General features: G+C 35.2%; 1 long non-coding RNA gene across 2 annotated transcripts in view; it reads left to right on the top strand.

Annotated features, from left to right (window-relative positions):
* LOC143647949 (uncharacterized) overlaps window positions 1-11,823 on the top strand; it is a 49,787-nt gene extending 37,964 nt beyond the window's left edge. For both annotated transcript variants that reach the window (XR_013158271.1, XR_013158270.1), the window contains one exon: window positions 11,665-11,823. This is a non-coding gene — a long non-coding RNA (uncharacterized LOC143647949). The remainder of the gene's footprint in view (window positions 1-11,664) is intronic.
* Window positions 11,824-12,068: the final 245 nt, after the last annotated feature.

The raw sequence follows: 12,068 nt of genomic DNA, 5'->3' as shown, positions 1-12,068 counted from the left end.
ACAATTGAATGAGAAAGGCTGAGAAGGAGAAAGAAAAGGAAATAATAAAGAGCAAAAATAGCTTAAAAGACCTCTGGGATACTGTCAAGCTTGCCAATATATGCATTAACAGAGTCCTAGAATGAGAAGAGAGAAAGGGGCAGAAGGAATATTCAGAAAAATAATAATTAAAAATGTCCCGAACTTAGCAAAAGAGATGACTATGCACATCCAGGTAGTGAAAACAACACCAGACAGGGTAAACTTCAAGAAAAATAAGAGCTGTCCTTTAGTCTCCTAGGCTGCCCAAGAGAGTACCATGCAATGGGATGGCATAAGCAATGATAATTTATTCACACATGATTTTGAGGCTTAAAGAAAGTCGGAAGCAAGTGATCATCAAGGCAATGCTTTCTTCCTAAAGAAAGTTGTCTGTGGCTGACAACTAGTAATCTGTCTTCCTCAGCTCCACTGTCAGATGCAATGTATATGGAAGCCTCATTGAAAGATCCTACTTGCCATGGGTTCACACACCCAGAAATGGATTAAGTTTAAGAACATACATATCCAAACCACCACGCACTGTCACATACTGATCAAGCTGCCAAATGTGAAGGACAAGGAGAGAGTTCTGAAAGTTGCAAGAAGAAAACAATATGCATGTACAAGGGAATCTCAATTATATTAAGTTCCGATCTTTCATCAGACACCATGGAAAAGAAGCCGATGTGTTGAAATGCTTAATGTGCTGGGAGTAAACAATTGTCAACCAAGAACTTTATATCCAGAAAGATCTTATTTGAAAAATGAGGCAGAGATTAAGATATTCCCCAATAAACAAAAACTGACAGAATGCATCATCACCAGACCTGCCCTATAAGCAATGCTAAAGGAAATTCTTCAGACTGAAAAGTAAGGACACTAGACAATGGTTAAAAATGGCATAAAGAAATAAAGACCTTCATTAAAGGTAAATATTTGGGTATTGCATTTTTTTTTCTTTTGGTATGCAACTTCACTTCCTACTTCTAACAGGCACTAAAATGCAAATGCATAAAAGTTAATGATAAATCTATGGTATTGGACATTCACTGTACAAAGATCTAATTGACAACAGGTACCAAAAAAGGGTGGGGAATGGAGGGGTATAGGAAAAGTGTATGTGTATGCTATTGAAGTCAAGTTGGTATCAAATCAAATATGATTGTTATATAATTAAGATGTTAAATTTTAACCCCATGGTAACTGCAAGGAAAATGTATGAAAAATATGTACATATAGAAAAGAGAAAGTACTCAATATGATATAATACAAAAAATTAAAATATATATATATGTAATTAGGCGACAATGGAAGAAATGAAGGACAAACAATTTATGAGATACAAGGACTAAATAGCAAAATAGTAGAAGAAAGTACTGCATTATCAGTATTGACTTTAAAAGTAAATGGCTTAAATTTTCCAGTCAAAAGGCAAAGATAGGCAGAATGGATAAAAAAAGCATGACCCAGTTATTTTCTGTTTAAAAGAGATGCACTGTTAATTCAAAAATATAAGTAGGTTCAAAGTGACATGATGGAAAAATATATATGCCATGCAAGTATAACCAACAAAGAACAGGGGGAGCTATACTAATAGCAGATAAAATAGATTTTAAGTCAAAAATTATTATGAGGAATAAAAACATATTTTGATAAAGGGGTCAATTCAATAAGATATAATTGTTGCATATATCCACCCAATAGCAGAGTCCTCAAAATATGAACCAAATATGAACAAATTTGGAGGGACTATATGATGGTAACACATTAATAGTAGATTTTAACGCATCATTTTCAATAATGGCTATAACATCTAGACAGAAGATCAATAAGGCAATAAACACTTGAACAATACTTTAAACCAACTTGACGTTGCAGACATATATAGAACACTTCACACAACAACAACAGAATACACATTCTTTCTGAGTGCCCATGGCTCATTTTCCAGGATAGACCATACCTTAGGTCACAAAACAAATCTCAATAAATTAAAAAAAAAAAAATTGAAATCATATAAGTTATCTTCTCTGACCAGAATCAAATGAATCTAGAAATCAATAACAGAGGAGAAATGGAAAATTAACAAATACGTGAAAATTAAACAATATACTTTTAAGAAAAAAAAATGGGTTAAAGAACAAAAAAATCACGAGGGAAATAAGGAAATATCATGAGGAAAATGAAAATGAAAATATAACATACCAGAAGTTTAAGAAAAGGCAGTGCTAAGAAGGAAATTTTAGCTCTAAATGATTACATTAAAAAAGAAAAGAGATTTCCAATTAGAGACCTAGGGTGAAAACAGGAGGAGCTAGAAAAAAAGAACAAACTAAATGCAAAGTGAGCAGAAAGAAGGAAATACAAACAATTAGAGTGGAGATAGATGAAGTGAAAACTAAAAAAAGAAAAAGAATCAACAAAGCAAATGGTGTTTCTTTGAACAGATCAATAAAATTGGCAAAATTGCAGCTAAACTGATGAAGAAAAAAGAGACAGAGTGTAAATAACTAAAATCTGACATGAAAAGAGAGACATTACTACTGACTCCACTGAAATAAAAAGCACTATAAGAGAATAATGCTATGAACAACTGTATGACAAAAATTAGATAATTTAGATTAAGTAGAAAAAGTCTTAGAAACCCAAAAATTATCTACACTGACTCAAGATGAAACAGAAGATCTCGATTAACAAAAAACTTGCAAAGAGATTAAATCGATAATAAAAAAAAATCTACCAACATAGAAAAGCTGAGGACCACATGGCTTCACAGGGGAATTTTACCAAATATCCCAAGAAGAATTGACACCTATCCTGATCAAAATCTTCCAAAGATTGAAGAAGAGGTAACACTCCTTAATTTACTCTACAAGGCCCAAGTCACACACATACCAAAGCCACCTAAAGATATCACAAGAAATGTACAGACCAATAACTGTCATGAATATAGATGCAAAAAATTTCAGCAAAATACTTGTAAATTGAAGCTAACAGCACATTTAAAGAATTATACACCATGATGAAGCATGGTTCAACATAAGAAAATCAAGTAATGTAATATACCGCATTAACAGAATGAAGTAAAAACCGAATGATCCTCTCAATTGATGAAGAAAGTGTATTTGATAAAATCCAGCACCCCATCTTGATACAAATGCTTTGAAAACTAGGAATAAAATGAAGTTTCCTCAACATGATAAAGGGCATTGTTTCAGTTTGCTACAGCTGCTAAAATGCAATATACCAGAAATGAATTGGTATTTTTTTATTTCTTTTTTTTCTCTTTTTTTGTTTTTATTTTTGGATTGGCATTTACAAAGCAGATTTCTTAGGTTACAAATTTATAGTTCTAAGACCATGAAAATAAGGCTTCTATATGCAAGATGATATTTGGACTCTGACCAAAAGTACACAGGAATCAGAACAACTCTGTCAGTTGGGAAAACCCATGGGAGTGTCTGTTGGTTCTTGCTCCTGGTTCATTGCTCTCAGTTTCTGTTTCCAGTGGCATTCTCTCTGTGCCCTGTGGATTCCCTCTTAGTGACTCTGAGGAGTTTCTCTCTTTAAGCATCTGTGGATCCTCTCTTAGTTTTCCAGGGCAAGCTCTGGATTTCATCTCTTAGCTTCCCTTGGGTATCCCCAGACTCTGGCTCTTTCTGCCTATAGGTCCTTGCTTGGTAGATACCAAGCATTTCTGTTTCCTGGACATTTCTCTCTCCAAGTGTCTGAACTTTTCCCAAAATGTCTCATCCTGAACAATGCCAGTAAGCAAATTAAGGCCCACCTTGAATTTAGTCCTAGAGCTAATAAATGAATTCAGCAATGTGGCAGGATACAAGAGCAACACCAAAAAAATTCAGCAATGTTTCTATAAACAAACAGTGGACAATTGGAAGAAAAAACAATCAAGAGAAATATACCATTTCCAATAACAACTAAAAGAATCAAATATCAAAGAATAAATCTAACCACAGATATAAAGTGCATTGTTTCAGTTTGCTAATGCAGCTGGAATGCAAAATGCCAGAAATGGAGTGGCTTTTACAAAGGGGATTTATGAACTTACAAATTTACAGAACTAAGTCAGTGAAAATGTCTAAACTAAGGCATCCACACGAGGACACCTTGGCTCTGAAGAAAAGACTGATGTTATCCATGACATCACATTTCTCAGTCACATAGGAAGGCATATGGTGACATCTGCTGTCCTCTCCTGGTTTCTGGTTTCAGATGACTCTGATTCCAGTGGCTTTTTCTCTAAGCATCTGTGGTTTCATACTTAGCTTCTCTGGGGCAGCTCTGGGTTTTGTCTCTTAGCTTAGCATCTGCAAACATTTGTCACCTGGTTCCATCTCTCTGCTCTCTGTGATGTCTGAACTCTTTCTCTCTCCATGAACTCTCCCAACTTGAATGGGTGGGGTCACATCTCCATGGAAGCAATCTAATCAAAAGGTCTCACCCTAAACAATAGGTTGGCCCCCACAAGATTTGATTAGGATTAAAAGAACATGGCTTTCCTGGGGTACCTAACATTTCAAACCAGCACAGATATGTACACAGAAAAGTACAAAACATTGCTTAAAGAAAGCCAAAGCACAAACAAATGAAAGAACATTTTCTGTTTTTGGATTGGAAGAATAAATATTAATTCTACACAAAGGGATTTACTGAGTCAATATAATTTCAATCAAAATTCCAAGCGTTCTTTGCATAAATGGAAAAGTCAATTATTCAATTTATATGGAAGGGTAAGGGGCTCTGAATAGCCAAAGTCATCATCATAAAGGAGAACAAAGTTGTAGGACTCACATTTCCTAATCTTAAATCTTATTTCAAATTCATAGTAATTAAAACAGCATGATACTAGCACTAGAACAAAAATATAGGCCAATAGAATCAAATGGAGAGTTTACAAATCAATCCTAAAATTTATGGCTCACAGATTAGTACAAGGAAGCAAAGCCCGCTCAATTGGGAAAGAATGATCTCTTCAACAAATGGTGCTGGGAAAACTGGGTCTCCATTTGCAAAAGCAAAAAATTAAAAATAAACAAACAAGACGTCACACCATACAAAAAGAAAAATCAACTCAAAATGAATCAAAGATCTAAATATAAGTGCCAGAATTACAAAACTCATAGAAGAAAACATAGGACAGCATCTTCATACCTTGTTTATGGCAACAGTTTCTTAGATTTTGTACCTAAAGCACAAGCACAACAAAACTAGATAAATATGTTACTTTTGTCAAAACTTGTACCTCAGTAGACTTTATCATGAAAGTAAAACAACAACCTACATAATGGAAGAATATATTCAGAAATCTCAATTCCGGTGAGGTTTTAATATCCAGACTTCAACTGAACCACAAAAAGACAAAAACCCAGTTAAAAATGGAAAAAAAAAGAATAGACATTTTTCCAAAGAAGAAATACAAATGACCATAAAACAGATGAAAAGATGGTCAGCATCATTAGCCATTACAGAATTGTGAATACAACGAATGCCATTTCACATCCACTACAATGGCTACGATTAAAAATTGGAAAAATACAACTATCAGAGAGGTTATGGAGGAATAGGAGTACTCACCATTGCCTGTGAGAATGAGAAACGTTTCAGCTACTGTGAAAGCCAGTTTAGCAATTCTTTAGAAAGTTAAGTATAGAATTCCTATATGAGTTGGCAATCCCTATTCTAAATAAGTATTCAAAAGAAATGAAAGCAAGCATTTGAACATATATATTTGCAGACAAATGTTCACAGCAGCATAATTCACAATTGCAAAAAGATGGAAGCAACCCAAGTGTCTATTAACTGATGAATGGATAAACAAAATGTGGTATGTATGAATAATGGAATACTATTCAGCCGCAAAAAGAAATAAAGTGCTGACACATGACAACATGGATGAGTTTTGAAGAACATCACATTGAGTGAAATAAGCCAGGCACAAAAAGACAAATACCATATTATCTCTCTGAGATGAAGTAATTAGAATAAGCAAACTCATATAGTCAAAATCTAGAATATAGGTTACCTAGGGACAGGATGGAAGTAGGGATTACTGCAAATTTCTATTCAGAATGTTACTAAAGCTTTGGTATTGGAGGGTAGTGAAGGTAGCACAACTTTGTGAAATGACCATAATTAACAGCACTGTATTATATATATGTATTTTTTTTGGTAGTGTGCATGGCCCAGGAGTCTAACCTGGGTCTCCCGCATGGAAGGCGAACATTCTACCACTGAACCACCCTTGCACCCTTGCGTTATATATTTTAATGTGGCTAAAAGGGGACATTTTAGGTTGTATATATGTTACTAGAATGAATATTTTTTTTAAAATCCACAGAGAGGAACCCTAAGTTAAACCATGGACTATTGTTTATAATAACAATTATAAAAATGTGTTTTCATCAACTGTAGCAAATGTACCACACCGATGCAAAGTGCTAATAATAGGGTAGTATATGGGAACCCTCTATTTTATGCATGATTTTTTTCTGTAAACCATAACTTCTTTAATTAAAAAAAAATTCCAGACATATATTTGCTGTTTCTAGATAGAAAACCATTAAAAAATAATGTGTGCATGAAAATGATACATATATGTGTAAAATATAGGTATATAGATAAAAAAGATATATGGGGAGGGGGCGCATGGTCCGGGAATCAAAGAAAAAGATGTGTTTTTAAAGAATGTGAACTAACATTTTAAAGACTAATATATAGAAGTTATATAATACCACAATAATTTCCTTATACTATTAAACTTAGGATTTATTGGAAATCACCCTGGTCACCTATTATATTCAAAACTCAGTTTTTGTAATATTATTTCATTTATACAGACATCTGGATGTTTTATTTCAAGGAAAACTCTATCTAATGATTAATAAGTGTGGATCCTGGAGCTAGAATTTTTTTAGTTCAAATCCTACCTCCTCCTCTTATCAGCTGTGTTACTTTTGTCAAATTGCTTAATCTCTCTGTGCCTAAATTTTCTTATCTTTAAAAATGAGGATGAATATGATAACCTTTCAGGGGTTGTTTTGAAATTTAATATGTTAAAATGCTTATCCAAGTACCTGGTACATAGCAAATGTTCAGTAAATATTAACCATTATCATGTTTAGTATTTCTCAAGACCACATGTTTCTTTTAGTTCTTGTATAAGGCTGCATAATTCCATTTATTCAATATTAAACATGAGTTACTACTGCCATTTATTATAAACCAATGTCATAGACCAGAAATGATATTAATTTTTTTTTTCAGTTTTCCCTTTTACTGTAGGATGTTTACATCTCATATAATCATCCCATATAGCTCCAAGCCTATCACTCTCTTCTGATGGTAAAATTTACCAAATGTTATGATATAAAATTTGTGCCCTCCATTAGCAAAGTTTGAACAATTGACTAATGGTAATTATGAGTTCACTTGTGAAGTAGAGAATCAGACTGGGGAAAGGAGGCCTGACCTCAGCTCATCGAAAGGGTAATATCATCCCTACAAGCGTTTCTGAACAGATTCTACAATATTATGTTTTAACTGTAAATGTAACTTACTTTGGAAAGTTAGGTTATGAAATACCATTGGGGCTTCACAAAAGTTCCATAATGGAAAGAGTCTGAAAGTAAAGGAATTCCATTTTCCTATAATAGCCTTTGTTTAGTCACGTCTCTACCCCTGCCTTTTCAAACCTCTTTAAAATAAGGCTTAGAAAAAAAGTTATAACCAAATGGAATAAGGCTTTTTAATTCTACCTTTTTATAATTCTGAGGCTACAACTGACCCTCCTCAAGATGGTCTTCCTTTTTAACATTAATTACCTTGTTATCTGAGAGATGCAGCAGCTCTCCCCTGTCTGCTTAGGAAAAGTGCCAACAGGGCAACAGTTGGAAGTGAATTACCATGATTGTCTGGGGTTTTAGAAAGCTCTCTCTGCTGTCTATTCTTCTTACAGTCCTGGCAGAGTCACCTGGGTATGTTTTCTAATTCCGCATGCCTGTCTCCACTGTCCAGTAAAAGCATGTTTGTACTGTATGTATATAACCAATTATACTGTGGCTGGGGGCAATGTCTCTTCTGGATTCTTCACATGCCAATGATTAGAAAGCCTGGTGTAGGACTCCTGGGCATGCCCTCAGTCAGGAGGTGGGGGGAAAAGGTTTATTTCATTTGCCTACATGCTTTGCTCATTTAGATGATTGGTTTTGACCACCGAGGTGAGCAGGCATCTTGCTTTGTGTTCCCCAATATTAACTCTTTTCCTCTCAGCAGAGATTAGTGCTTATTAGAAACATTTTAAGATTCAGAACCATTACAGAGAAACTGAAGGGAATACACCCAGTCTATTTACTTTGTTTGATTATTTTGACTGCATCCATTTGTCACTTCAGCTTAAGGCCAGTTTGGCCAATTTGATTAAATTGACTGGTTCTTTCACTGAAGTGACCAGTCAATGGTAACAAATTGGCTGTGTTTGTAGAAACTCATTAGGTTTTATCTCTTGCATTGTGCCTGCAACAGATACGGAATCAAGAATTTGACAAAGATTTTTGCTTTTAGCTTTCATGGCAAGGGGTGTAGAGAAAGGATCATGTCTGGAATTTTATAGATTTGAGATGGAAAAGTAACCATTATTGATTCTGGCTACAGGCTAGCCCAGAGGTATTAATTATTATCAAGGCAATCATGTTTGTGATTACATTGTGCTTTCTTGAAAGGTTTTTTTTTTTTTTCTTTAATAAGCACTTGGTGGTACTCTGAGCACCTGGGTAGTCAATTAATGTGTGACCAGAAGGAAAGTAATGTCTACAGCAAGTGTCATGCAAATCGTTTCTTGGAAGAGAAGGAACTGCTTTCTTGCCAAGAGGAGTAATGCTGACCATCAACACGATTCCAGTGTTTGAGTTTCATTTATTTCAAACTTGTTTGCTATCCCAAGGGCCACATATCTTCAAGGCTTCTGCATGTCAGCTGTGTAATTGCTGTAATAACCTGGTGTCAAGTCAGCAGCTTTTTACTATCCAGCAAAATTATTTTCTGGCATCTTTGTGTTGTGACCAAGCAATAGATTTAGATACTACCTACATTAATCACAGGGAATAGTTTATATGAATACATTAGAGAATGATTCTGACATCATCTTTTGGTGCAGTTTTCATTTTAATTTTTAAATAAAATATACTTGTCTCAATGCTTATTGCCCAACACTATAAGACATGTACTGAGACCAAGAAATGCAAGGGGAACTTTTGCAAGAACCTGTGACATACCTATTAAGAATCTCTAGCTGCCAAGAGGGAGAATTAGAGCTAACTAACTTAAGCAAAAGGGAAACATCATGGGATAATTTAGTGAGCTCACAGAATATATCGAATCCTGAGAAAGGCAGACAGGAACTAGGGAGGAGTCAGGATTCCAGATAGTGAGAACTAATGGACAGGATAGCAGACAGTGAAAACCCAGCTTCTTTGAGTCTCCATCACTGGAATAAATCTGTAACCAGCTTCACCAGCTTCTTCAAAATTTTTTTCAATATTGATTGACCATACCATCAAAATATAACCCATAGGGAAAAAGTCATCATTCTTTAACACAATACTGAAATGGCTACAAGTATAGAAATGAATATTGGCTAGGAAAAATAATAAATATCTTCTCTATCTGGAGATGGGGTAATCATTTGAAATAATTTGTAATCAATCTCCAAATAAAGCCTGTGATCTCAGGCATTCTGCCGAATAAAAATGTTCACTTCTCACAGAAACAAACCAAAACAAGACAAGTCGAACATAACATGACAATGCTCTTTTGTGGGATATGTAGTTTTAGTTTTTTCATTAAAGGTTCTGTCTGTGCCTTCTGCAATGTGATGCTTTTTGCCATGTACCACCCGCGCAAGCTCCTCAGCAAGGAGGAGGCCACCCAGATGTTCAGAGAGGAGGAATGTCTTGTGACCTTGGTATGAGAGTGGGTCAGGGCAGCATCTCCAGGACTCCATTCTCATAAGGCCAGTAGCATTTGAACACAGAATCACATCTCAGCAGGGTTGGGAATGCTTTCCTTTTCCCATCTCTGTGGTGACTTGAAGGCCTAAGGACCAGGAGGCCAACAAGCCTCAGCTACTCTCTGCACCCCTACCATTAGGCCTAGGAAATGAGAGAAACTGGTCCTAAGTATTGTTATAGTAAATGCTCCAGCTAGGGCTGGTGACCATTGTGAACCTGTCAGACTGAATAAAATTTCCCATTTTAAAAAAATGTAGGCAACTTGCAAGGAGGAGTTTTTATCTCTTTTGTTTGTTGTCATATCCACTAGAATTTAGAACAATGTCTGACACAGGATAATTTTTAAATATCATTTGCTATTAATAATCAATCATTCTAGAAATCTTGCCTAATTTTATTGATTTGGTTTGTTTAGTTAGAGATGCCTATCTCCTTAAAAAATAAGGAGACATTTTACCTTTGTAAAAAAGAAGGAAATTTTCACTGGAGTTTATAATGGTCTTCCATCTTAATCTCAGGAAAATCCCAATGCTCAGAACATTCTTTCTTGGAAGGTTGTCCTTCTATGTTGAGTTTTAACTATAAAGTGAAAGCATTCTTATGAGGCTAGGACCATTCTTCTTTGAGAAGCCTCCCTTTGCCGTCCATCTTTGAGAGATTAAAGACTGTTCATTTGATTGAATATTCCCACCTTCAGGCATAGAGAAGTGTGTATAATATCTGATAATGTCAGGAATTGCATTTGATGACCTCTGTCTCTTGGTTTCCTGTACATTCTATCTCATTTTGAAGAAATAAGTAATTACAATAGATTCCAGACAGTAAAGGAACTATTCTTAACTGGCAACCATTGAATATATCTAATAGATTGACCAAGAACATGGCTAATTCCCTTCTATTTTTAGCATACATTACCAAGAGGGTGGCATGTGTATGAGGCAATGACTGATCTGGGACAAGATTGTGGGAGCTGAGGAATTAGGTTGGTGAAAGAGCTAAAGATGACTCTAGGGTTTGGCTTAGGCTATCAAGTAGATGGCTCTATTGGCAGGGAGTGAGACTACATAAGGAAGAGAAGGATTGGGGGAAAGAAAACTGATTTTCACCCAGGGTGACCATTCTTCACCCTCCATAAATGCTGCCTAAATAATTAATCATCTCCTAGGATTCTTCTGACTGACTTCTACGGCAATTCTGATTTTATCTTAAATGTCTAATTCCACTACTTGTTTTGCTTATTGCTGCTTTAAATGTTAACTAGTCTGTATTCCTATTGGGACTTGTTCTGTTTTCTGGTTTCAGTGGCAACACACATCCCATTCAGGTCCCTGTGCCTTCATAGCACTGTGGATTGCTGATTCCATCGCTGGGATATCAAGTATGGACATTATTCACAAATGAATACTTGGCATAGGCTGGAAAGGTCTGTTTTAATATTAAAGTCATTGACATTATAGAAAAATAAAATTCACTAAGGAAAAAACTTTTAAATAGAATATGAAGATTTATCTTTAGAACACACTCTATAGTCAATCTGGTTGATTAAACAAGGTATTTTTATTTAAATATTAATCAATTCTTATATGAGGGTCTGCTTTGTTTGTTTTTTCTTTTTCAGAGCCAACTGTGAAGGCCTATAAGGCATACTTGGCCTCAAAGCCCTTCAAAGAAAAGATCATTCACTCTACTATATTCACCCAAGAAACCATGCTGTTCAAAACCGGTCTCAGAACTTATGTGTGTGTGGGTGTGCATTGCAGAGAGGGCATCTCCACGATCACCGTAAATATATTTTATTCTAATACTTAAGAATCTTTTTGCCACTGAGCCTTTGGGTATTGGGTAGTCATTTCCATGCCTGTCTGCTGAAATATTTAGTCTATTTGCTAATATATATATACATATATATATTTTAAGAATAACTTGTTTTTATTTTCTGCTGTAAAAACATTTAAGCACCAAATAAAACAAGTGGGTTCCCAGCATACAAGGCCAGTAAAACCAAAAAATTATGGTCCAATG

The sequence above is a fragment of the Tamandua tetradactyla genome, chromosome 10 (assembly GCF_023851605.1).
Source record: "Tamandua tetradactyla isolate mTamTet1 chromosome 10, mTamTet1.pri, whole genome shotgun sequence".
NCBI lineage: Eukaryota > Metazoa > Chordata > Mammalia > Pilosa > Myrmecophagidae > Tamandua > Tamandua tetradactyla.
Note: the sequence above shows the minus strand (reverse complement) of the source record. Positions and strands in the feature narration are given on the sequence as shown.